The sequence below is a fragment of the Neofelis nebulosa genome, chromosome 13 (genome assembly GCF_028018385.1).
Source record: "Neofelis nebulosa isolate mNeoNeb1 chromosome 13, mNeoNeb1.pri, whole genome shotgun sequence".
Lineage (NCBI taxonomy): Eukaryota > Metazoa > Chordata > Mammalia > Carnivora > Felidae > Neofelis > Neofelis nebulosa.
Window position 1 is genome coordinate 21,802,923 of NC_080794.1, and position 26,584 is coordinate 21,829,506.

General features: G+C 50.0%; 1 long non-coding RNA gene and 1 pseudogene across 1 annotated transcript; one reads left to right on the forward strand and one right to left on the reverse strand.

Moving 5' to 3' along the window:
• Positions 1–426: 426 nt before the first annotated feature.
• LOC131492643 (uncharacterized) lies at positions 427–9,128 on the forward strand. Its single transcript, XR_009252210.1, has 2 exons — positions 427–1,211; positions 8,489–9,128. It is a non-coding gene; the product is annotated as an uncharacterized LOC131492643 (long non-coding RNA).
• An 8,253-nt stretch (positions 9,129–17,381) lies between these two features.
• LOC131492391 (src substrate cortactin-like) overlaps positions 17,382–26,584 on the reverse strand; it is a 62,184-nt pseudogene continuing 52,981 nt past the window's right edge.

Genomic DNA, 26,584 nt, shown 5'->3' on the forward strand with positions numbered 1-26,584 from the left:
CTCGGTGCAGATGGGCTGGGGGTCTCAGTGGGCCCACTGCCCGGACGCGAATCCACCCTTTCGCCTGGCGTTAGGCCGATCCTAGGAAGTCGTTTTGGACGCTGCAGAAAGCACAGCTCATAGCTTTTCAAATGAGTTGCTGGCTGTCATTTCAGGGTTGTGTGCTCCTCTGTCTGGGTGCACGGTGAACTCATGTCACTCTCCTCTCCACCCCACAGTTGCTGCCTTTGGAGGAAGAGTCACAAGATAGTGTGGCAAGGACATGATGTGAACCATCAGCTCCTTCTTCCCAGAGGTCCCTGAGCTTGGACAGGCTGCAGCAAGGGGCACTGCCCAAGGCCAGCCACGAGGACATCAGGGACGCCATAAAGTAAGGGGCACAACAGGCATCGTAGGAGATATGCCTGTGGGCTGGTTTTCAGCTCTGAGAAACCTTTGATCTCTCCATGGGGGAGAAAGGGTCGGAACAGCGATTCCAAAGACAGGCCAATGAACTGAGTTTACGTGCACGGTGTTCTTGGGATACCTGCCTGGGTGCCCTGGGTGTGGCCAGCAGGGCAAAAGGCAGGTGGGAAAGACCAGAGTCTTGTGATGCTGGTGGCTGTAGGGCAACCTCGTTTGCTCAGATCCTACACACCAGCAGTCCTGAGACCTGCCTTTTCCTCCCGGTGGATCCTGGGTGACATGCTCCCTAGGGCTCCTCTCCTGGGCTGCACTGTGCCCTGTGGGGTTGTCAGGAGCCATGCTCTCTTCCCCCCACCCCCACCAGGCAGCTCCAGCAGCCTCTCTGTTACTCGCACCACGTCCTGGGGTGGCTCAGGTGTGCATGTCCTCCGTGCTCCCGGGTCACGGCCAGGGAGGGGTGCTGAGCGTTCTCCACCCAAGGTGCTTGGACTCCAGATATACTTGGGAGGGAGACAGTGTCAGCTCCCAGGGCGCAGCCCTCCCTAGAAGCTGGGGGATTGTGCTTCTAATCACGTGGGGCGGTGTGTCGTGCGACGAGCACGTGTGGAAGATGCTCTCCTGTGCGTCCCCCAGATCCACAGCCTCTCAGGATGGCCCCTCGAGCAACCTCAGCAACACTAGCAATAACCAGGACTCACTGAACAACGCCCCCAAGAAGAAGGGCATCACAAAATCCATCCGCTGGTTGCTCGCCAGAAAACAAAAGGTCCACCCCAGCCACGCCAGCGACGAGCCTGCATGACCAGGTTGGTGTCCCCTGCCTGTTTGCAGCGTGTGGGTGGTCTTACTGGCCTCATTCCTCTAGATCCGTGGTGTCTCTGCCTGCAGACCCCTCCCCGTGTCGGGAGACCTCACGTGGCCGTTGACACCCCCCACCTCCCATTTCATCACTCTGCTTCCCCACAGGCACTGAATTGGAGCCACTGAATTGAAAACCCTTCCCAAGGTGCCCTGGGACTCAGCAAATTGGGCGGACAAGCTGAAAAACACCAAAAACTTTAAAAAATAAGCATTGTGTTTCTTGTCACCTTGCTGAGCACTTTTCAGCTGTACCTGTTTTGAAAGCAGGAGCTGTTCGTTTGTTCAATACACTCTATAGCTGCAAAGCAGTATTATGTCCTCCACGGACATAAAAAGGCCTCCAGGGCCTTTTGCTCCTGGAACCATGCTGGGAAAATTCGGTCCCTTGGATGTTGCCAGTGTGTTTTCTTCCACAACCTTATACTTTCTGTAATGAAAACATTAAGATTCGTGGTAGTGCCCTCTGGCTCTCACACCCACTGCTCCCAGAAATGTGTATGTCTTGTAAGTCCAGAGGTCACAAAAATTGGCCAAAACATTTCACTGTGTTTCCTGCGTTTATTTTGTCATCTTCAGGAGGTATGGGTTAAGTACTTGGTCATACGAGGACAGCGTTTATTGAGTTGTTTGCCCCAGCATTTGATTCAGTTTCACAGAGTGTGTGTAGGTGACTTTCTCCGGGGCTGAGATGTTCAAATCGCTCACTTGGGTTCTGTGTTACCATAGGTATAACGCAGTGTCTGAGAGTGGATCATACTGTGGTCTCTGTGGACATGCATGGCCAGTCCCAGAAACATACGGTTGACCCTTGAACAGCCGGGGTTTGAAGATCAGGTCCACTTATATGTAAGTTATGTGTTTCCATCCAGTAGAGTGTTGTAAATGTATTTTCTCTTCTTTATGGTTTTCTTAATCACATTTACCTTGTTTTATGAAGGAATGCAGCATATACACGTCACTTATAAAATATGTGTTAACCGACTGTTTCTGGTAAGGCTTCTGGGTACAGTGGGCTATGAGGAGTGAAGTTCTCAGGGAGGTGGCGGTGAGGTAGAGCCCCATAAGGCTCCACGAAAGGTGCCTAGTGTTGACAATGTCCGCCTCAGGAGAATGAGTCTCAGTCACGGCCGTGGTCACGTCGTATTTGATGGCACGATTCTTGTTACGAACGACCACCTCACTGCTTCGTTTATGTCCTGTGAGACGCGTGTTGTCAGTCACAGGTTAGGAGACCTCATACGTGTGCCTACTCCCTGTAGAATTCCACAGATTTCTCAATGTCTTTGAGTGGACTCTAACTGTAAGGCTGGGAAGCACTCACCTGAGGTTTCCATTGGAGCAGGTGATTGGAAAATCTTGTGTGGTGTCGAGAATTGAGTCCTTGAGGGAAATCGGGACCCTGCTCAGTAGGCTTGGTCCCTGGCGGTCACAGTGCTCGTCCATCTTACCGCACGGAGGAGGCAGAGTTCTGTAACCGGGAGGGGCGCAGCCACAGCAAGGAATTGGGTGTCTGAAAGCTGAGGAAGTAACTAACCACAAAAGGCAGACGAGTCTTCCATGCCTCCAGGATGTGGGCTTGTAACTCTGGTTCTTCAGCACAGAGTTCGGTGCTGGGGGCCGATTGAAAATCCAGAAGCGAGGGGCGTCTGGAGGGCTCGTCCGGTTAAGGCTCCGACTTCAGCTCAGCTCATGATGTCACGGTCCGTGGGTTCGAGCCCTTTGTCGTGTTCTGCGCTGACAGTGTGGAGCCTAGGTGGGATTCTGTCCCTCCCTCCCTTCGTCTGCCACTCCCCCATTTTCTTGCTGTGTCTCTGTCTCTGTCTCTGTCTGTGTCTCTCTCAAAAATCAATAAACTTGAGAAAAAGGGGCAGCGGGGATGGCCCAGTTGAAGGATAGCCTAGCTGTGATTGAGTTATTGTGAATCACAAGAAAAGCCAGAAGCCAACCTTTGTGATACACGTTGTGTATATACATAATTTAATTATAAGGTATGTAACAGAGAAATGTAATAAGGATCTGCAAATGTTTGAAGCGTGTCCGTGCGTTTGAACAACTGCTATTTTACCTAGTGAAAGACCTTGGAAATGAATTGGGTAAATGTGTTTCCTGTAGTGTGTACTTCCTTTTAAATCTCTTCACAGTTGACAGAAGCAGTCTTTCACCAGAAGTAACTAGTGAATCATCTGGTGATTTTTCCATGTCTCCTAAAGCAAATGCAGTCTTTGTTACTTTGCATGAACGTGAGGTATCCCGTCACAGTCTCTTAATATGCTGGGGAGTCTTTTCAGGTCTCTCTGATTTTCAACTGAGTCCACAAAGCGGGCTTTGCGATTAGAACTGAGACGTTTGTGTTGAAGTGACAAGGTGCCCAGGCACGGGGCCAACAGTGTTGTCTGACGGGAGGAAGGTTTTCCAGAACACCCGGAGTGTGCAGCTGAAGCATAGGCTTCGGGCACACAGCAGAGATCCTTGTCCTGCATTACAGGGTGTGGTTGTGATGGAGAGAGCTTTTGGCAGCCACCGTGGCCATGGGTGTTGACTGTCGGCAGAGGTGCTGGTTTGGAGGAAGGACCCAGTGATTCGCTGGGTCCTATCGATTGGCCTTAAAGCGGATGCCAACAATCGCGTAGACAGTGGAGTTCACGGCACGTTGATGGCCTCAGATGGGACCTTCGATGTCACCGCCCTGGCGCTTCTGGTGCAGAACCCGACCCAGAACACACAGGTGACACCGGGCCGTCCGCACCCGCCCACTGCTCTCCTGCTGGAGACCCTGCAACCTGTATTGGAGCAAGGCAGCGCGTAGCTTCACCGCACAGCTAGTCCTCTCTCCCCAGGCCCGGTCTGTGCTGTGTGGCACAGAGTCCTCGGTGCTACCTCCTCCTGCCTGAGCTCTGCCTGTCCCTTCCCCTCACAGGCTCGTGAGACTGGCGTGCATTTAGCTCTTATGTGGAGAGAGAAACACTCTTACTTCGTGTGCCACGTGGAAGTTTCATGGCTTCTGTTTCTGATTTCCCTGTGGAATTCTGTTTGACTCATGGGCTCAATGGAGAATCAGGAATCTTTTGATCCTTCTACAGAACACTGAACACCTTTGGGAATGCCCTCAGTGTCCCCACTGCAAATCCCCCTCCACGACACCCTTGTCTAATTTCCCGGAGAGCATGGACCCCTCTCCCCAAAGGCCCATTCCTGTGGGCTTCCTGGGGGGCTCAGATGATTCGGCGCTCGACCCTTGCTTTGGGCTCAGGTCATGATCTCATAGTTGGTGGCGTCGAGCCCCAAGTCGGGCTCCGTGCCGACAACATGGAGTCTGTTTGGGATTCTCTCTCTCCATCTCTCGCTGGCCCTCCCCTGCTCGTGCTGTCTCTCTGCCTCTCAAAGATAAGTAAATCAAGCCCATTAATGGACTCCACGTTAACATCTCTGATTGAAAATACACTATTAGGATTCAATGGATATTGTTTTGAGTTTGAAGTCTTGGTTTCAACGCAAGTGCAATATGTCGTCATCCTTTAGATTGACATAACTTTTGGGGTGTTTGCTCGTGATTTCAGGCTCGTGCTATCTTGGAATGGGAGTTGAACCACCTTTTGGTCATGGGGACTGACCAAAGGGTCGGTGAAATAAGTTTTCGGGCTAATGATATCTAAATTTGCGTTAACTGTTAAGTATTATATTTGGGGGTGCCTGGCTGGCTGAGTCGGAGGACAGCGTGACTCATAATCTCTGGGTTGTCACTTTGAGCCCTGTGTTGGGGGTAGAGATTTCCTAAAAGTAAAATCTTAAAAAAAAAAAAAAAGAAAAAGGAACGTAGATTATTATGTTTGTAGGAATCATGTACCAGACTACTCTTCCAAATGTGGAGATAATTTTACCTTACAAGTTAAGCTTCACTCTTAATTTATTAACAAATGAGCTTTGGGGCGCCTGTGTGGCTCAGTTGGTTGAGTGTCTGACTTTGGCTCAGGTCAGGATCACACTGCTTGTGAGTCTGAGGCCAGCATTGGGCTGGCTGCTGTCTGCGTGGAGCCTGCTTTGGGTCCTCTGTCACCCTTTCCATCGGCCCCTCTCTCGCTCACACACAATCGTTCTCACTTTCTCCCTCTCTCTCTGAAAATCTAACAAACAGGGGCGCCTGGTAGCTCAATCATTTAAGCATCTGAGTCTTGCTTTCAGCTCAGGTCAGGATCTCACACTTCGTGAGTTTGAGCCTCCCATTGGGCTCAGCGGTGACAATGGCGATTCTGCTTCGGATTCTCTCTCTCCCTAGCTCTCTGCCCTTCCGCAACTCATACTGTTTCTGTCTCTTTCAAAAATAAATTAATGTACCTACAAAAACTTAAAAAACTACCAAACCAATGAGCTATTGAGAAACCAATATTTTAACAGAGGTGAGGAGTTTGGTTTCTTTCCTTTTGATATTTGACTTTTGATAGTCTTGAGAAATATTTTTCACATCATAACACGTTGATGGCAGCCTGGCAATAGAGCCTGTAAGTTGTGTTTGGGGGCGGCCGGAGGTCTCTCTGCAGTCCAGGGCCCTGTGCTCTGGGAGAAGGTTACAGTCGTTTATTTAAAAAGACACGAAGTGTTGATTTCTCCTTATACAACAGCAGGACTGATTTACTCCCACACCACTACTTAAGACTGTCTTCATTGCCATAAGAACACTCAAGTGTGACGAGAATAGGACATGTGAAAGGGTGTGGTGGGACCGTCCTAGCGTGTAGCACTGTCCGCAGCTTAAAGACTGTTTTGAAAACCAAAAGGTAGTATCTTCTATAGCAGGAAGGTGATTTCACAAAGACAGTGCGGCAGGTCCAGTCAGCCCAGGAGTGTCCTGACTTGTGCCCAGTCAGTGTCCTGGCACAAATACGGCCCTGCCTCCCTTTACCGCCTGGGGCAGCCATCTGGGCAGGGGGCCCCCAATGGCTGTCAGGAATGGGGGTAAACAGGTGTAAACAAACTTGCAGAGTGCGGTCATTTTAAAGGGCTGGTAACCTTACTATATAGTTTTGGTTTTTATTTCACAATGTGTCCTGTAATTTCCCAGGATGATGATAGAAGCTTCAGGAGGGCACCTTCTTAGAGATAGCAATGTAGATCAAGACACTCTTGACTTACCTGCTGAGTCAGCAGAGACTCTCCCTGCAGACTTCTGGGTCACTTCCTCTCTGTCCTCTATGCAGCCAAAGAAGATGTTGCCGGTCTGTATGTGACGTGCTGCTCTGCCCCAGCCTCTTGGCGGAGGTATGGGAGGCTCTTGGGTTGGAATGTGAACACTGATGGAGAATGGCCGACTTAATATGTAACAAGGCGTTCAGATGCTGTGGCATGCTCAGGCTCGGATGATCTAAGATTACTCCTGACTTCTGCTTATCAAAGTTTCACAATGATTGAGATTTTTTTTTAACATTTCTATCTGATGGAATATTAGCGTATTCTCTCCACTACTACAACTAGGCATCGTGGGTGTCCTCAGAGCGTTGGACCAGCCTCAGAGCGTCACTTGCAGAGCTACGTATGTGATGGGCAGCCCTGGCCCCTCTTTCACAAGATGGCAGATGGACACGGCGAAAGTGTTTTCATGGCCTCTACTGCCCCTTTGCTATTTGAGAGTGAACTCCCGGGGACTCCCCCGGCTGCTTGCGGGTGGAGAGAACCCCACTCAGAAGTGCCCCGGGAGCCCTCAGTGGTTGCTGCTGTGGTTTAGAATGTGTGGGGCTGTATTTGTGCCCTCATGTGCTATTTTAAGACTAACCGCAAGGGGCGCCTGGGTGGCGCAGTCGGTTAAGCGTCCGACTTCAGCCAGGTCACGATCTCGCAGTCCGTGAGTTCGAGCCCCGCGTCAGGCTCTGGGCTGATGGCTCGGAGCCTGGAGCCTGTTTCCGATTCTGTGTCTCCCTCTCTCTCTGCCCCTCCCCCGTTCATGCTCTGTCTCTCTCTGTCCCAAAAATAAAAAAAAAAAAAAAAAAAAAACGTTGAAAAAAAAAGACTAACCGCATACTGCATTTGCACGCTGCCCCTTGTGTTGCTTGGAGCAGGCATAGTATCTGCACCACAGAGGCTGGATTCAGCCAGTCGTGTCTTAATCCTGCCGACGCCTCCTGTTGGTGAGTAGAGGGCACCGTCCGTGCAGGCCACAGTCGGACACCCTGTGTCCTGTCTGCGCAATGTCCATGTGAGCCAGGAGAGCCGCAGCAGGCTCACTTAGGGACTTTCAGAAATACACAGACACGCAGACGCACATAGACTCACAAACACACACACATACACACACGCACACACACGCACACACACACACACACACACACACGAGCTTCTCTACACCTGCTAAGAGGATGCTGGTGTTTGTGTGCTTACACTTAAAGAGGTTGGTGTGTTCTCAGTTTTTCCAGAGAAAACTGTATTTCCACTCTTTTCGTAAAAAAAGAAGTTTGGGTTCAGTGTCTGCTAATGTCTTTTTTGGTAGGGAGGCAGGATTGCTGTTGGAGCAGTAGGAAATTTTCCAGGTCTGAGCTGACCTTCCCGGTCGTTCGGGAGCAAGTGGCACTGGCCTTTGCCTGGTCTGGTGGAGCTCCCGGGTCAACAGGCCCTGGCTGGCTTGTTTTACGCACACCTTCTTGAATGGACCAGGCCCAAGAGGATTCTCGTCCTCACATGAGTGACACTGGTGGCCTCTCAGTTGAGATTAGCTTTTGAAAGCGGAAGCACATTGCCCTCTGAGGCGCTGAGTTTGAACATGGAGATTTCGGGTGTGGGCCCCGGAGCCCGGCCCTCTTCTCCCTGCTCTGAGGACCTCCAGGGGTGGGCTTTGTTCTGCTCTCATCCTGTTTTCCTGTCTCAGCCACAGTGTTTGATTGTTGGGAGCTCCTGGCTGGAGGCCAGGTGGAGCCTATGACACTTGAACTTAGGGTAGTGAGTTTGAGCCCCATTTTGGAGTGGAGATTACTTAAAATCCTGACAAAATAAAAGAATAGTTGATTGATTCCTTCATCTTGTTTTTTTTAATTTGGGAACTTTCAGTCTTAAGCCAGTAGGAACTCAATCGAATAATTCTCATTGATAATGCAAAATGCTTCATATTTTCTCTAGATTCTCAAATCTCTTCAGCCAGGAAGGTCTTTGGGGAGGGGGGACACGCGCTAGGCCCCACCTGGGGCCCCGGAAGGTGCTTTTCGGGCTGTCTTAAGACTGATTCTTTCCTTTTATCTTGCAGTTTACCCACACTGCTTCTCCCGATGGTCTTGCAGCACGCTGAGCCCAGCAGTGACTACATTTGAAACTTCAACCAGATCTTTCATCTGTTAATCCTTGTTATATGGACCCTGAGATATTTTATTACAGTGTTTGATTACTGAAAAATTCGTGAATAGGATAGAGAAACTCATTTAGCATTTAATGTTTCGTACATTTCTGTAAATTTGTCACTCCCTATAGAGAGTTCCTGACTTTCATGTATATCCGGGCTATAAATATCCTTTGGAATCAATTGATGTTCTTATATCTCAGTTTAGTCTTTCAAATGAATGTACTGTCATGGCTGTATGTATGAATCCTACGACAAATACGGTCTTTTATAACCTGTGCATGTATTGTAATTATCATTGTTTAATTGTTTGTTAAGAAACCCTGACAGAGAAAAGGATTTTACCATGTTTGTAAAATCACCGTGACACAGCCTGCATTATCCTTTACGAATGTCCCTTAGCTCTACAACCATGGTTTTGATATAAGCAGACTTAATTTGCAGCAATTGTCGTTGTGTTTTAATGACTCACCTTAACTACACTTTTTCTAGCAAGAAATGCTTTCTTGTGCAGTGTGAAGAGATTAAAAATATCTGGTGTTGACTATCAGCTAATGAAACTTGGAGTGCAAAGCTGATTGAAACACTGTGAAAATCTCCCAGGGCCGGTATGCTCTTTCTGAGCCTGGTCCCTGGGGGCCTGGGCAGTTTGCCTGGAGTGACCCGCACAACCTGGGAGCCGAGACCCCAGAAAGCCTGGGTGGGGCAACCTGGCCACCTCTTCCCCGGAACCCTGCCCACCCCCTTCTCTCCCCCAACCCGAACCTTAGACCCCTGGCAGCAGAACTCTCAGAGGACCAATCAGGGTGCACTGGTCTCCCACCTCGGGCCAGGGCGCTGGGTGCTCAGCACAGAGCAAGATGCAAGATCCTGGAAACAATGGAGTGCAACCCTAATAAAGGCCTTATTGTTCTTACGGAAATCAGCTGTTTAGATTTGTTTGTAAACAAGTTTAAGGAGTGGACCTCATTCTCCATTTGTAGATTTTATTTAATTTTTTTTAATGTTTCTTTATTATTGAAAGACAGAGAGAGAGACAGAGCATGAGCATGGATGCCGCAGAGACAGGAGAAGACACACAATCCGAAGCAGGCTCCAGGCTCTGAGCTGTCTGTCAGCACGGGGCCGGGCGTGGGGCTCGAACTCACGAACTGTGAGATCATGACCTGAGCTGAAGTCGGACGCGTAAGTGACTGAGCCACCCAGGCGCCCCATCTCCATGTGTAGATTTTGAGGAGAGAGCCATTTCAGGTTAGAGTAGCCAACGTAACTTATAATTTTGAGGTGGCATATAAAAAAGCCACCAAGGAATGTGCTCAGATCATGGAGCCTTATTTCTTATGCAGCTGGGACAGAGATAGAAACGACACGTCTCTTTACATGTCGTTTCTGCTTTTCATTGGACGTTTGACAGTTTCCCTGTGTTTTCTATTCATCTTTTGTGAACTTCCTGATTGTATGACAGAGTAGGTACCGTCTACTTTGAACTCGTTTTATCACGGCATTATTTATTGCTGGCTTTCAAGGCAGTAGTGGAGCGTTTCTCACTGCCAATAAAGACTTGTGAGAATAAGCTGCCTTGACTTGAGAAGTGGCTGCCGTGGTTTTCTCTGGTGCTCGGGGCCATGAAGGCACTTCTGCCACGTGGAAGTAGTAGTGTGGAAACCAGCTGATAGAATACCACAGCTGGAAGTGGCAGTTCAGGACAGGGGTGTCCTCCACAGGAGGGCCAAGTGTCCAGACCCCAGGGTAGCGGCCCCGGAATCAGTGCAGCCGGGGGCCCAGGCAATAGGCCAACAGGGCAGGGCGACTCTTCCACGGTCAGGGCCAGCTGAGGCTGCTCTTCCTCCAGGACCCCAGGAGACTGGAGTGTGTGCGTGTGCGCATGTGTGTACAGGCGCGTGCTTTCCACCCAGTCTCCACTCCTCTTCCACCCTCTGTGTGGGCTTTCCTGTCCTGCTGCTGTCCTCTCAAGGTCCCAAGAAGTGCCCAGGGCTGCATCCTTCCCCATCGTCTCAGCCCCTGGAACCCACTAGGCTGCTTCTCCCGAAGCTCAGACCCAGTGCTGAGTCTTATACCAGCCAGTGTGGCAGGCGGGAGGGTCTGCCCGCACTGGGGGCTGGCAGCCACCACCAGGCCAACTCAAGAGGCTCTGGCACAAGATCCCTGTCGCTCAGGCGACCCTGGGACGGTTCCTTCCCTCCCCGCCACGGAGAGGCTGCACACAGGGTTTCGGAGACACGCATCGGGGCACATCCAGCAGTTAGAGGGTACGTTGGCCTCTCCTGTGCAACCGGTGGCCACCGTCCCACTGGCTTGGAGTGTCTTTGGTGCGTCTGGCCAGCCATCCACAGAGAAGGCAAACAGAACCTTTCTCCACTGGTGCTGGGGGGCGGCCCACAGCTTAGCCTCCAGGCCTGGGAGCCATGGCTCTGGTTTCCAGGCCAGGATGCTCTTGGAAAATTAAGTAAAAGCTATTTTTAAACTTCTAATGGGAACAAAATAATGGAAGTTGCTTTAAAAATCATTAACTACGGGTGCCGGTGTGGCTCAGTTGGTTGAGCATCTGCCTCTTGATCTCGGCTCAGGTCATAGTCTCATGGTTTGTGGGGTTTGAGCATGGCATCGGTCTCTGCGCTGACAGCACGGACCCTGCTTGGCATTCTCTCTCTCCCCTCCCCCGCTCACGCAAGTGCTTGCTCTCAAAATGAACGTAAAAAAATAAAAAAATTTAACTTGTAATTAAAGCAGTGACTAAAGGATTGTCACATTGCACAAATAGAGGGTTGAGGATGTCTTCATCTCCAACACCTTATTTTCTTTTTTATGTTACCTTTAAATTTTGTAAAAGTTGTGTTCATTTTGAGAGGGACAGAGAGAGAGAGGAGGAGGGGCAGAGACAGAGGGAGAGAGAATCCCAAGCGGGTTCCTCACTGTCAGCACAAACCCGACATGGGACACAACTCTCACCAACAAAAAAGATCATGATGTGAGCTGAAATCAAGAGTCAGAAGCTAAACAGACTGAGCCACCCAGGTGCCCCTAATTTCGATTTATTTTTTAAGATTTGAAGCAACGTCTGCACAGACCCATGACCCTCCTACAAGAGTTGTATACTCCCCTGAGTGGCAGCTGAGTGACCCTGGTTTTGTTACTTTTTCAAATGTTTTAATGTTTGTTTATTTTTGAGAGGGAGAGACAGACACACCCACAGAATGCGACTGGGGGAGGGGCAGAGATAGAGGGAGATATAGAATCCAAAAAAGGCTCCATGCTCTTGGCTTTCAGTACAGAGCCTGACGCAGGGCTTGAACTCACCAATGGTGAGATCATGACCTGAACGGAAGTTGGACACTCAACTAGCTGAGCCACCCAGGGGCCCCTGTTTTTAACGTTTTGCCCAAAGTGCCACCACACTCATTATTTCCAGAGAAACTGTGGCTGCCCCCACCTTGGTTTTTACTCCCCTCCCTACCCCATGTGATAGTATTCTAACCGTTTCCTCCCCTTGCTTCCCTAGAAACTCATTTGTGGCCAGTGTGAGCCCTGGCACATCCACTTCAGATTTACCCGGTGGCATCTAGGTAAAGAAGTGATATGTATTGCTCAGCCACGTGGATTGCAAGGAGGACAACACAAAGGGCTCACGGTGCCACCGTATGTCTCAGTATTTACACGTGACCTCACCCACCCTCTGGGAATGCGACGCCCTGGGTTAGGTCAGGGTATGCATCAATGATTAAGTGACCCTGTGGGTTGATACTGGTGGAAGATGGGTGATGCATTCATGAGGGTTTACTGTACATCTTCCTTTGGCATTTGTGCAGAAGTTTCTAGAATAGAAAACGTTAGTGGTTGTTTAGGGATCCCCTCCGTGCGATAGATGATGTCAGCCTGGAATGACTGCTCCCTGGCCCTCACTTTGGAACGTAAAGTAGCCCGGGTTCAAACTTTGAGCTGCACCGGCAGCGGAGACACGTCTCCCATCACAAACCGGCGTGCAAGTGCCGATTCCATCTTGACGCTGCTTTCACATTTTGATTCCTGTGACATCAGGATGCGTCCTACAAGTGGTGACATGGTAGACTTGCTGAGAGGTGGCCTATGATGACATCAACGTCGCGATGGGAGGTAGGGGCTTCGCTACTACTCCCTTTGAGAGGTGGAGTCTAAGGCCTCCCCTTGAGCCTGGGTCAGCGTCAGTGATGTGCTTGTCGACATGGATGTGTAGATGGGATGCCGGGGACCCTGGGGTTCTTGTGTGTGACAGAGTGGTTCGTGGGTGTAAGTGGCATATGCTTGAGACTGGCTTGTTTCTAGGCAAAGAGGGCACTTTATTTCTCTGCTCTGTAATGTCTAACCGTGGGGTGCCTGTCGAGGCTGCTGTATCATTTCTGGGAGTTGGTGGGGAGTCGGTGGCTTGACGGATTGGTGTCTTGATCTCTGGGCAGTAACAATTACTATTCATTAGAATTGCAGCCGGCCTTTCCCTTTGCTCCCAGAAGCTCCCTGCTTTTCATGCAGACAGCATTCCCTGTGCTAGGTTGTCTCCCAGCTGCAACACGGTCCCTTCAGAGAGGTTTCCTTGGGTTATGTAATTATTTATTTATTTATTTATTCATTTATTTATTAATGTTTGTTCCTTTTTTAGAGAGGAAGATGGGGTGTGAGCAGTGGCGGAGCAGAGAGAGAGGGAGACACAGAATCAGAAGCAGGCTCCAGGCTCCTAGCTTACAGCACAGAGCTGGACGAAGGGCTCGAGATCGTGACCTGAGTCGAAGTCAGACGCTTAACCTACTGTGCCACCCTGGTGGCCCTTTTGTGTGTGTGTGGGTGCGTGTGTGTGTGTGTTTGCGTGTGTATGTGTTTAACTCACAGTAATAGAATTTTATCACTTGTAGCAAAGTCCTCATTTACAAGGAACAAAGACTGGAGGCCATGTATGCTGGCAGGTTGCAGCAATGATTTCTGTTTGCAGGAAGAGAAAACGTTATGCAGCTACAAATCTTTGGAAACGTGTTATTTTCTGTATTTTCTCAATGTGTCTGAAAACCAGTTGAGCTATTTCGTTAGTCAAATGCACTTCCTCCTTCCCTCCTTCGGATGTCTTCACAAAGCCGTGTGAAGTGTGGGAGGATGTCCTGGAGTCCTGAAAAGTTCTGCACGCCTGACGACTTGCCCTGGCGGCAGACGTCCTCCTGACGTTTTTACTCTTCATCGTGTTACACACGGATCCCTCCAGATGCCTGGGAGTTCCTCAGTGGATCGCTGGGTTTCAGAGAGAGACCTGTGAACAGCCTCACCTTCCGCCTGGAAGAAAGGTCTGTGCCTTATCAAAATGAATGAAATCTTGCCATGTGCAGCTACATGGATGGAACTGGAGGATATTATGCTAAGTGAAATTCGTCAGAGAAAGAAAAAAATCATATGACTTCACTCATATGAGGACTTCAAGAGACAAAAGGGATGAACATAAGGGAAGGGAAACAAAACTAATATAAAAACAGGGAGGGGGACAAAACAGAAGAGACTCAGAAATATGGAGAACAAACAGGGATACTGGAGGGGTTGTGAGAAGGGGGGATGGGCTAAATGGGTAAAGGGCACTAGGGAATGTACTCCTGAAATCATTGTTGCAGTATATGCTAACCAATTTGGACGTAAATTTTCAAAAATAAAAAAAATAAAATTATAACAAAAAAGAAAACAGAAAGGTATGTCCCTTGTCACCATTGTGTTCCCTCCACCCAGAACACAGGAGTGAGTCCCTGAGCAAGGAAAGGGAGGGGATGCTCCCTTTGGGTGTGCGAAGATCAGATCAGGACAGAAATTTTCTGGGAGGATATTTTGTTGTTTGGAAGGTATAATCAAGAGGGCGCCTGGCTGGCTCTGCTGGAACAGCCTTGACTCTTGATTTGGGGGTCATACGGTCGTGAGTTTGAGCCCCACGTTAGGTGTAGAGATTACGTATGAATTTAGTAAATAAATAAATAAATAAATAAAACAAATGATTAATTAATTAAATCACATTTAAAAAATCCAGCCCGGTTTCCAGTGTTGCCTGTAGTTTCCAAAGAGAATTCTGGAGCTGGGGAGCAGGAAGCATGTGGACGGTAGGCAGGGCTGCCAGGCCGGGTGTGAGGAAGGAGGCACAGGTGCTCCCCCTGTCCATTCGTGTGACCGTTTCCTCCGGCCCGAACTGCAGGTGGCTGAATTCCTGCAGTTGGGTGGCCTCTGTCCAGCTCAGGGCCGTGGGACCCACTTGACTGGAGAGGCAGAGACTGTGGGCAAATCACACAACTTTCGGTTAGCCGTTCTTTCATTCGTGAATGGGCTCCTTGGGACGACACTGTCTGGGTTCCCCTCCCAGGGCTGAGAGTTGAGTCTGTTTGCTGTCTAAAAGGCGGCAAGAGCAGATTACATCTGGGAAATTCTTGCTGGTCTTGGGGCACCTAGACAGAGTGGAGCTTTGAAGTGGTGGCTTTGAAGGGACAGTGTGGATCCTGCCTTACCTGCTGGCATACTGTTGCCCGTTCAGGGGACAGTGACAGAGGTCCCACCTGGACACTTGACAGCTGAGCCCTGATTTGCCCCTCGCTGCCATCCCGGATTTGGACTTGGAAACCCAGTGGAGCTGGAGGGGGTGGGTCCAGACGGGCTATTGTTCTGGCTGAATTCAAACTACCAGAGCACAGGTGTGGCACCCCAGAAAGCACCTACTGGTGTCCCCGGATCAGACACGTGGGTGGAGCTTCAGCTTGATCGACTTCAAATAGACTTTCAGTTGCTTCCTGGCCCCGGTGGAATTTTACCAGCACTGGTGTGGAAGACGAGTCGGTTCTCATACATAGGCTTCTCTTGATACCCTTAAAAGTTCGATATTACATTTGCGCGTGGGAAAAGTCTTGTCCTGTTTAGGTGTGAGGCGACTGTCCCTTGTCTCTGTGCCAGATGGACCCTTCCAGCTCTGATGTGCTGGTCAGAGAGCGGACAGACCATCCTCTGAGCTACCCAGTAGGAGAAAAGTCTGCATTGTACGAGCCAGATAGTTCCCCAGAGGTGTTGAAGCAGCCCTCCAATAAATCACTTGAAACAATGGAGGTGCCAGAGCCCGAGTTATGGACGTCACTATTACCCTTCCAGGAAGTACTTGAAATCAAAATGGGTCCTGTTGTTTCTCTGAAGTGAGAAAGGCCATGTAATTTGGCATTCCCTCATGTTGTTGGGCTCCTTCCTGTTTGGGTAACACTGTTGTTAGGACATAGTGAAGGCGTGAATTCTTTCCTGCTAGCTTGCTTTCTTGCTTTCTTGCTTGCTTTCTTCCTTGCTGATTTCTTGCTTTCCTTTCTTTTTGAATATTTATTTTTGAAAGAGAGACAGAGAAAGAGAGAGAGAGAGAGCACCACACGGTGGAGGGGCAGAGAGAGAGGGAGACAGAGGCTCTGAAGTGGGTTCTGCACTGATAGCACAGAGCCCGATGGGGGCTTAGGACTCACGATTGGCGAGATAATGACCTGAGCCCAAGTTGGACGCTTAACAGAGCAAGCCTCACAGGTTCCCCCGGAGGGACGTATTCTTAATGGATGACTTAAATGCACGGGTGACTCTTTGTTCTCCAGAACACTTTCCCACTCGAATTGAAACTGGAATGTTTCTGATGGTCTCAGATGCCCTTTGAGAGCAGTATTAGAAATCCCACATGATGTTGCTTTTGTGTCTGATGTAGTCATTCCCACACAGGGTTGTGCGTGTGCATTTGCTGGCCCGGCTGCCCAGCCCCCCGAGCTTAGAGCTGACAAGCTGTGGCCAGAGAGCTTGTTGGGTGGCCTCTGAGAGCCCTTCTCCCAGGTGTCCCTGACCCTGGGCTCTGCTCTTTCAGATGTGGAAAGTTTTGGCAGGCCAAACCGTGTCCAAACCCCAGGATGATGGATATGCCGATGAGACCTCTGGGAGACCAACCCGATTTTGTGGTATGAGTCACCAGTGTCCTTCTGTCTCCCTTTTCCCAAAGGTGATTTTCCTTTTGTTTTCATTTGGGTTGTCTGTGTTTCTTACAGTCCCCTGTGTGGGCTTCACTCTTCATTGGCTACACTTTTCAGAATGATGTAAGTGGAAAAGAGCAGAGATGGGGGCCAAGACCGTGAAAGTTTCTGGGCACCAGAAGCACATCTCTTAATGTTGGTGTGAAATTGGTCTTTTGAAGGGCAGAGACAAACCAGGGGGGGCAGAGCTTTCCTGTGAACCCACACGGGCACGACTTGGTCTGTCTTGGGAGCTCATGTTCCCACAACACGCGACTCCGTGCTTCTATAACTGTGTTTGCATAGGTACGTGGAGGCTTAGAATCTCCCATCACAAACAGTTCCTGTATTGACGATTCTAGCATCTTGTCTTCAATGGTGGAGATTGCGTCGAGGGACGTGGTCACCTACACTCTCTGCAACGGGGGCTCCTGCCACACACGATGTTTCTGAATATCTTCGAACTTAAACTCCCCTCCACGACTCTAATTTTCCCGCTTTGTCACTGAGCATGGGGTATACTGGAGAGCTGGTTCTACGTACTGTGTTCTCATGAAAAGCCCCAAATAGGAGAGCCGAGGGATTGTCCCGTGGGAGAGCGGGCCCTGCTCCTGACTCGGCATAGCCTTACACTGCCACCTCTCCCGGTGGTGTCTCCTAGTCAGGAAGTGTAGGTAAAAGGAACCTTGAAAGTGTGCTCAGAATTTTATTTAGGCCGCACCAGCTCCCGTCTTTAACCTCCCGTCCCTACTGTGAAGGACTATCCCTCTGACCTGTGTGGGTCACCTGCGGTGCTTGTCTTCCTTGGCCCCAATATCTTGCAGGAAAATGAAGCTGTTCTTGGCTGAGGCAGTGCCAGGAAATCATCCCCCAAAAGAGGGTGAAGTCTGTCGTGTGGGTATTTTAGACACAAGTGTAGGTTCCTCCCTGACTTGCTGAGCCCACACCTTCCACAGAAGCCACGTGAGGATGTCGAGGCCCTGGGAGCCGACTCCCGAGCCGGTGAAGTCACCGTTGCTCTCATCGTCGTTTCTGTTCCCGTGGCTTTGAAACATGCTGGATGTTGGGAGAACCCCTGGGACAGTTGTGGGCACCCTGTGGCCGTTCCAGGTGTTGGAGCCGATTCTACCCCCAGCACCATTCCCAAGGACACTGGGCAGTGGCCAGGGCTGGTTTGCAGGCTGGTTTGCAGGGTAGGCTGCACCCCAGGTGGTGCAGAAACAGTAGGAGGGGGAAAGAGAAGGCAGAAAAGGTGAGGTGTCTGCCTGAAGGCCAACAGAGGCACAGAGGGCAGAGAAAAGAGTTCACGTGGTTCTAAAGCGTGTCAGCTCAGTTAGATGAGCAGACACCATGTTTTTTTTTTTTTTGTTTGGCTTGGTTTGGTTTTCCAAAAGGGAAATTAGGCAGTCCATGTCAGGCCAGAGAAGACAGGGAAGATCCCTGAAACAAAAGGGGTTTCGGCAGCAGCTTGGGAAGTTTCCTTCAAATCTTCATCCGGAGGTAGAGTAGCCAGAGACCATTTGCTCTCATCATCCTAGTTCTTAATCCAGGGAATGAATGAGAGAGAAGCCCGCACATATAGGTACAGTAAGCAGAGTGTATAGGGAGAAACAGTGAGGGAGAGAGTCAGAGTCCCTATATCGTGGATGGCCTGTGGAAAATACACCGCCCAATTTCAGTGCATGGATTTATTGACAATGACTGCTGCCTTGGTTGGGAATACTGCCCTGTAGCCGACGGTCATTTCAAAGACACCACAATAGCAGTGTCAAAGCCCTGTGTGCCTCAGAAGACACTGTCACTTCCTCCAAGTTAGTCTTAGGCCACGGCAGGCATGGCAAGAGTGCCATAGCTAAGATCTCATGTAATTCACCTAGTCAATGAGTGGATAGGTCCTCATTTAATTGTCTTGCTTTTTCACAGTGTCTTTTCTGTTTTTGTTTCTTTAATGCCAGTTAGTGAATATGAAGAGTTATATTACTTTCAAGTCTACTATTCCATAGATCACTCTGTGTTCATCATGACAAGGACACCGTTCAAACACCATCACCGATTTCACCACCCCCCAGTGCATCCCACCACCCCTATGGTACTATCAGATTGTTTCATCTTAAGAGTCTGTTTCTTCATTGTTCTCTCTCTCTCTGTCTCACTCTGTCTCTCAGTGTTTCCATTTGCTTGTCTGTTACTTCAATTAAACATATGAGTAAAATTACTGGATGGTACTTGCCTTTTTCTGGTTGACTTCTTTCCCATACCATCATATTCTCTACCTCCATCTGGGTCCTATAGTTGGATGTATATCTATATCAATATCTAAATCTATATCTATATCTATATAATCGATATATATTGATATATGAATAAATATATATGTTTACATATATCTATATATCTATAGATCCATATAAACATATAGAGATGTAGATACATTCATGGATATAGTCATGGATATATATGTATAGGTATGTAATTATGTATATAAATATGTAAAGACGTATATGGGTATATGTGGATATATAAATATATATATACACATATGTTTGGATATAAATGAATACACATATGGATATGTATTTTGATATATATATAAGTACATGTATATGGATATATACAGACATATATATGAATATATATATCAATCATATATATCCATATATATATCCATATATCCATATCCATGTATATATATACATGTATATCAGTGATATATATATATATATCCATATATATCAGTGATATATATATATCCATGTATATCAGTGATATATATATATATGTATATATATCAGCAAAAACAAGGAATGAATACTTTCCATTTGCAGGGACATGTTTGAAGTAGTTAGTATTCTGCTAAGCGAAATAAGTCTGTGAGATAAAGACAAATCCCATGCAATACTTTCACTCATATGTAGAATTGAAGAAACAAAGAAGCACAGGGAAAAGGTAAGGGATAAATTGAAACTCTATTAGGATTCACTGCCACGGACATTTGAGAAATTCATTACGGAAACTGTCTCTCCCCACAACAGAAACAATTCATTCGTATTTTACAGACATTGGAAAATGTGGCCAACACTATCCCCAATCAGAAAGCAATCCTGGAATCATTAATGATTACCCAGCAATACTGCCCTTGGTTCCCCACACAAGGAACTTGTGGTCTTAACAATTGGGAACAAGTAGGGAAAACATTTAAAGCTGGGCATTCTGAGGGGGTAACATTCCCCCTGAGGTCATCCTCGCTTGGTCCATTGTTGACACTGCCCCCTCCCCTTCCGTTCACAGGATGTTTATACAGATGTCAAATTACCCCGAATAGAGGAAAGACCTGAGCTTTAGGACAGTCAGCCTGTGCCTTTGGTGCCTTTGCAGACAAGAGACACTCTCCCTCCCTCAAAGGGTGGGAGGATGTGGAGCCTCTAAAAACCTCACCGAGCAGTTCTGACAAAGTCCTCGCCCCCATGCAGAAGAGAACGCACGAAGGAACCCCATAAGGCTGGTCACTTCCAGCTGTTTCCGTCGTCAAGCAACATGGGCAATAGGTCCGTGAAGGCCTGCTCTTTCCGATAGGAAAAGAATGGCAACAATCAGTTCAGCTGCATGTCCATCACAGCCCTTTTACCACGGGCACTTTTAAAAAATACTCGTGCTACTTACTCCACGTGGCCCGGACTGGGGCTCTCTCATGAGCCTCATTTTGACTCCAGCCCAGTGTGCCGTCTGTGCCCACGAGGTTCAGGCAGCTTGTGTGGTTCCTGCCTTACAGACCTTTGATGCTGCTATTGCCGTGTCTTTCGAATGACTGTCTGCCACAGAACAGTCTAGCCAACCAAGGCAGCAAGCCCAGCTTCCACTCATTGTCAGAAACAATGCAGTGAAATGGTGTGGTGTATTTTACACAGGCGGTTTCTACTCCTACATGCCACGTCGGGGAGAGAGTCTGAACAGCACTGAAGACGATCCAAGACAAGGCCCTGATCAGCAGGGTGCACGGCGGGCAGAGGGGCGTGGGTAGCAGGCAGGGGGTGCGCACTCCAGGGCCAAGTCCACCGCCTCACGACAGACGGGCAGGCCAGTGACAGGAAGTGTCCCGCGGGAGCACCAGCAGCTTCCCTGGGCAAATGCCGAGCTGGTGGTGTTTCCAGTCGTGGGGTTTAATTCATCTTTTAAAGATCTCTGGGTTTTTAATTCATACGTGAGCTCTCTATTGTTAACGGTTGGCAATGATTTTCAAAATCTGAAACGTGCACGGGCACCTGGGTGGCTCATTTGGTGAAGCATCAGACTCCTGGTTTCACAATCAAGTCATGATCTCGTGGCTTGTGAGTTTAAGCACCACGTCAGGCTCTGCACTGACAGTGTGGAGCCTCCTTGGAAATCTCTCTCTCCCTCTCTCTGCCGCTTCCCAGTTTATTATAAATAAATAAATAAATAAATACATGCATGAATACACACATACACACATACATAAATGAATAAATAAACAAACAAAGAAAGAAATAAACGAAGAAAATCACACAAAATTTAAACGTGCATGAACTCCTGGTGACTCAGGTGTGCGAGCTATTGACTTGTGATATAGGGGTTGTATGTTTGAGCAGCACACGTGTGTACGGATGACTTCAAAAAGATAAAATCTTTATGAACATTTCTAACATGCACGCGAAATAAAACATTGCAAAAGAGCCAACAATCTGCAGCCTCTGCGGGAGGGTACTGCGTCTCTAACACACCCCGCATGCACACATCAGTGTATAACTGATGCCTGGCAGGGATTTTAACGAGGGACAGGAAAACCAGCAGGGCCTGCAGGGACAATCTGGCAGCATCCACCAAAATTTTACATTCCACCTTCCGTGACCCGGCAATTCCTCTTCTAGAAATTTATGCTTCTTAATAATCACTAATGTCTATGACACAAGAGAACAAGGTTTTTAACTTCAAAAACTGCATAGCGCCTGGATCCCATGGTCCAGAGAAGAAGGAAGTAGCTTGGGAGACTTGGGCCCTTCACGGGACTGGGGTTGAGCTGGCATCCGAAGGACGACAATCCCCCTAAAGCCATGGAAGAGACAGGAGTGCTCTCACATGTTCAGGTAAAAAGGCTGGGAGTGTAATGTGGGCCTGTCTCCCCGGGTCCTATTCTGGGGACGCAGGAGGCGTCCCACACGACGGGGCCCCAAGCGGTGAGGACGTGCTGCCACAGGCTGACCTTTCTGTGACTCGTGTCTCTCGGTCATGCCCTGGAGATTGAAGTCCACGACACTCTTGTCCACGTGCTTTGCCTTGAGGCTGTACTTGATGCCAAAGTCGCTCGAGTAATTTGAGGGGACTGGACAGGGGTCGGGGACAAAGACCGACGATGGACTGGTCTCTCGTCTATCACTCACGACAGCAACATTCCGGAATTAGGAGTCACCAGGACATGACGCACACGTATGAAAACACCACCCACGGTCACACATCAGTGAGCCGGCCTCGGCCTACAACTTGTGCCCTGGGCAGCGAGGACCCCAAGCCTGTGATGGGTACCTGCTTCTTGGGGCAGAAACGAGCCGCGTTCCCACTCGGGAAACTAACCCTTTGGAAGCTACTCACTTACCATCCCTTTCCAAAGGGACAGGAAATGCCCACACCTGGCCACAGCACCCGCGCCCTGGCTCATCTGATGACAAGCAAGAGGCGGAAGAAACCGGCTTGCTCAAGACACATCAAGTCCTCTGAGAAGGTGACACTCTTTCATTGGTAAAAAAGGTTCTACAACATGGGCACAACTGAAAGGTCAGCCAGTGACGTATTCGAGAGCACCCGTGTCCAGTAAAAGTGAACCATCATTAATTGAAAGGCTCGGGTTTACATTGTTGGGGGAGAAGATAGCTCTTCACTGACCAGGCCCCAGAGCCGACTGTCCAGGGAACACTGCTCAGAAAGACAGCTTCCGTGGCGGTGACACAGGACCCACGCACCCGGAGAGCACAGTCTCCCCCAGAGGAGACACCGCACTCCCCAGGAAACCACCTCCGGGGACATTGGCTTCTCCCCCTGCTCGACTGGCCTCAGGCCTTAGCTTTCTGAGAGGCGTGTTTCTCAGTTTTCCCCTGGTATTCAAAACCCACAACAGAGTGCAATTACCACAAGAAGGGAAACACGTTTTTAGAGGTCTCCAAAACAGGTCATCTGATCCCAGAATGCGTGTGAAAGGTTTGAAACCACAAACCGTGTTATTTTTTGACCTCTGCCTTCCTAAGCCATGGGCAGGCCTGCCTCACGCGCAAAGCTCTGGGGATGGAAACTTTCGGCCAGGAAACATTCTGCAACGCCCAGTAGGCAGTGCGGGTGGACCGGTAGCCACCTGCAGGCCCTGCACGGCAAGTTGTGCTCGTGGACTTCAGCCCCGCAATGCCAACCCTCGGCGACCCCCTCCCGCCACAAGCACACCTGCTTTCCCATGAGCTCTTCCAAGAACAATACTATCATCAGTAACCACAACGGGCATGGTGGGGGGGCATCTGCGCACACGGCCCTAGGAGACATGAATCCCCGTCGCCCCGTTTTACAAGCAGGTAACGCAGAACCGCAGCTGACATGTGGTAAAGCCTGAATGCAGACAGAGGGTTAACTCCAAAACCCAACTGCTGTGATGTAAAACAGGGTATACACGGCCCTCAGTCAGAGACTGAGAGACTGAGGCCCAGAGGCGCCAGGACACCGGGCCTTAGCCCTGGAAACGGGCACGTGTGCGGCACTCTGCCATGTCTGCCCTGAACACCACCGGGTCACAGTGATACCCATGCAGGGAGCCTGGTTAGAAATGGTCCCCACGGGCACGGTCTTAGGCAGTGGAAGGCTGTCTGTCCCTGGTCTATGTGATCTGTAGATACCAATGTGGGGGATTTCTACAAGAAACAGTGTTCCTCTTCTCACTTGTTAACCTGGAACATCATCTGAGTCAGGGACTGGGGCGGGGGGCTTCTAGAAGCTCTGCACCTGGACGGCACCCCACAGGCCTGAGTCGAGGTGCTATCTCGAGAGGCCCAGTGCATTCCCTGGTCTAGAGGGAGGGGCTCCGTCACCTGCACTCTGGTTCCCATGACGCCTCACTCACCTGGTCAACTCTGCCCACCTGGACACCAAACTTGCCTCCAATGCCCCTGATGGACTGGATCTGGGACGAGTGCTTGGAGAGCTTCGACTGATACTCGTGGCCGACAGCTGACTGAAACAGGTCACAGAGCAAAGGTGTCAGCTGCCGGGCATAGCAGCTGTATCAGACACCCCCGGGCATGGTCCTCGGGGAACAGGCCCCCACCTTTGTCCACACCAGGGCTCCTCCTGGGAACAGGCTCTGTGTGCAAGCTGGTGGAGGAGGGATCCCGGAAGCCAGCCAAGACCCTACCAGGTGGGGATTGTGATCTGAGGGGCGTGGGGAAAGGGCCACGAGGCCGGGACCCTCCCCAGCCGAGTCTGACACCTGGCACCCACAGATGGCGATACAATCGCTAGCTCTGTAAAGCGAGGCACTTGCCCACCGTGTGGCATAGGAATGAGGACCAGAGATTTGCGGCGACAGGCGGAGACAGACTCACGCTCTTGGTGACACCATGCACTCCACCACTCTACACAGAAACTGCAATTGCAACGCCTGCTCTATCCACATACAGGGTCTGCCACGCAGGAAAGTCTAGGCTTCCCGCCACTCTGGCCTCGGTGGGACCAGCTACCCGGGCATCACAGCACTTTGCAAACAAAGCTTCTGGAATGCAGCCCCCACCGAGCATTTATATACAAGCCCGTTTCTGAGATCTGCCCACCAAGTTCAGTAAATGCCAGATGTCCCACATCCTCCAAAGCTGAAAATATGGACTACCGAGCTCCCAGGCAGCCCCGGCCCTGCCTGGCCTCCCAGTACCAGGCTCTGTCCCCAGTGTGGACGGCCCAGACGTGTGACCCAGTGCGGGCATCTGAACCTTCCCTCTTACTGCCTGGGACACGGCACATACACACCCCTCCACCTGGTCTCTCCAGGGCCGTACAAGATACCTGGGTCAGGAGAGGCCGGGGTGAAGAGGAAATCAGGAGGCCCTTCTCAGCACAGTTCAAGGGAGAGAGTGGCGAGGTTTATTCCAAACTTCGGAGCCCTGCCACTCTCTCCCCTCCCCGGCTCTGCTCTGATGTCCATCCTGCCTGGAGACCTGAGGCACACTGGCCTCCCACAGCCTCTGGGTTTTTACTCAAAAGTGCTGACAAAGCTCCCCTGGAGGACAGCCTGCGGAAGGGACTCCCCAGCACAAAACTTAGCAGAAAGGAGTTGTAAGAGAGCTTTTCTAAGAGTACTGCCAGACAGGCAGAGTGGCAATTTTTCCAAGTTTTTTCTTTAATCAAAACAGGTTGATCCAACTGAGAAAATCATGCCTATAACTAGGCATCAGCACCAGGGAGGGCGTGGTCTGGAAGCCTAGTCTCATGGCCCAGGCAGGAGGTTTGGCCGAGGCCAGGAACGAGCCGAGGAGCGAGAGCAGGAATGAGGTCCACCTCACTGGCTCACCCGCAGACAAGGGCTGGATGCCAGACAGCAGTGCGCACTGGGCCTGGCGGCTGCCACACCTGCCCAGGCCACACTCGTGCAAACAGTGCCTGCCTGAGCAGAGTTTTCCTCTCCAAGACTCCATCACATTCTCCTCAAATCTTAACACAGGGATCTCAGGGCTCTTTCCAACTCAGAGAGGACAGGTTACAAAGAACTTCAGAGATATGTGTTTTTGAATCTCATTTTTTAAACTTTATTTTTTATTTTGACTGAGACAAAGACAGAGCATTTCAGGGAGTGCAGAGATATTGAGAGAGAGAGAATCCCTAGGAGGCTCTGCACTGACAGGAGACAGCCCGATGCAGTGCTCAAACCCAGGAACCGTGAGATCATGACCTGAGCCGAAACCGGGACTCAGACACATAATAGACTGAGCCACCTAGATTTCTGACAAGTTGGTCCAATCTGGAAGAGCTGGAAGCCAACTTGCCTACAGGTGCAGGGAGGCACGGAGAGAGGGGCTGTGAGCCCATGGCAGCACCCCACCAAATTCGTCTGTAAGGGCAGTCTCCCCACTATACCAGGTGTAGACACCTGGGCAGTTCCGTCAGCTGTCTGGGTACCATCACCGCAGCGGCTGGTAACTCATGAGATATCGCTGAGCGCCTGCACGGTGCCAGGCCAGGCACGAGGTAAGGAAGACAGGCCCCAGCCCCAGAGAGCCTCCACGGAAATACAGTAATGTCCAGGGTGAGTGAAGGACCACAGGCAGAAGACACGGGGGAAAGGCAGCTGCAGACAGGCTGGCGGGAAGGAGGGCTCCTCAGGGAAGCTTCGGGGTCCAGTAAGGACAGAGCCCAAGGTGTTGAGAGGACAACAGAAGCAGAGAAACCAGCAGTGACAGCTTTGTTGTTACTGCCATCAAGTTTCTCCTTGATAGATTCATTGTTTGCCCCAATGTGTCATTTTGCCAACCCAGAGCTAGAGACCCAGACAGACCATGAATTTCTCTCCGTTTCAAATCCCTACAACCCCATGGGCACAGGCTTTGTTTCCGGAAGGAAAGGCTTCAACCTGTTTCTCTCACTGTCCCAAGCACACGGGCGGTGACGGGTTGTCTGTTTGTACCGCAAAAGGCAACCAGGCAACTTTGTAGAATCCAAAGATGATTCCACTCCCCACTCTGCCTGTCTAGGTATCTCCGGGAATGACAGTCACACCAGGAAACGTCCCTGTCTGTTTCCTGTAGCTCACTCTTGGTCCAACCCCAGCGTAGGCAAATTCCAGACCTGGTGTTCGGTGCCCTTAGGACCCCCTAAATATATGCTCTGTGTGAACACAGTTCAGCGTGGCTCACTGTGACCCAGTGGTGCAGTTCTGCACTTGGCTCAACACTGAGTCCGATCTGAGCAGCATCTGGAATTACAAGGGATAGGTTAGAATTATAGACCAGAA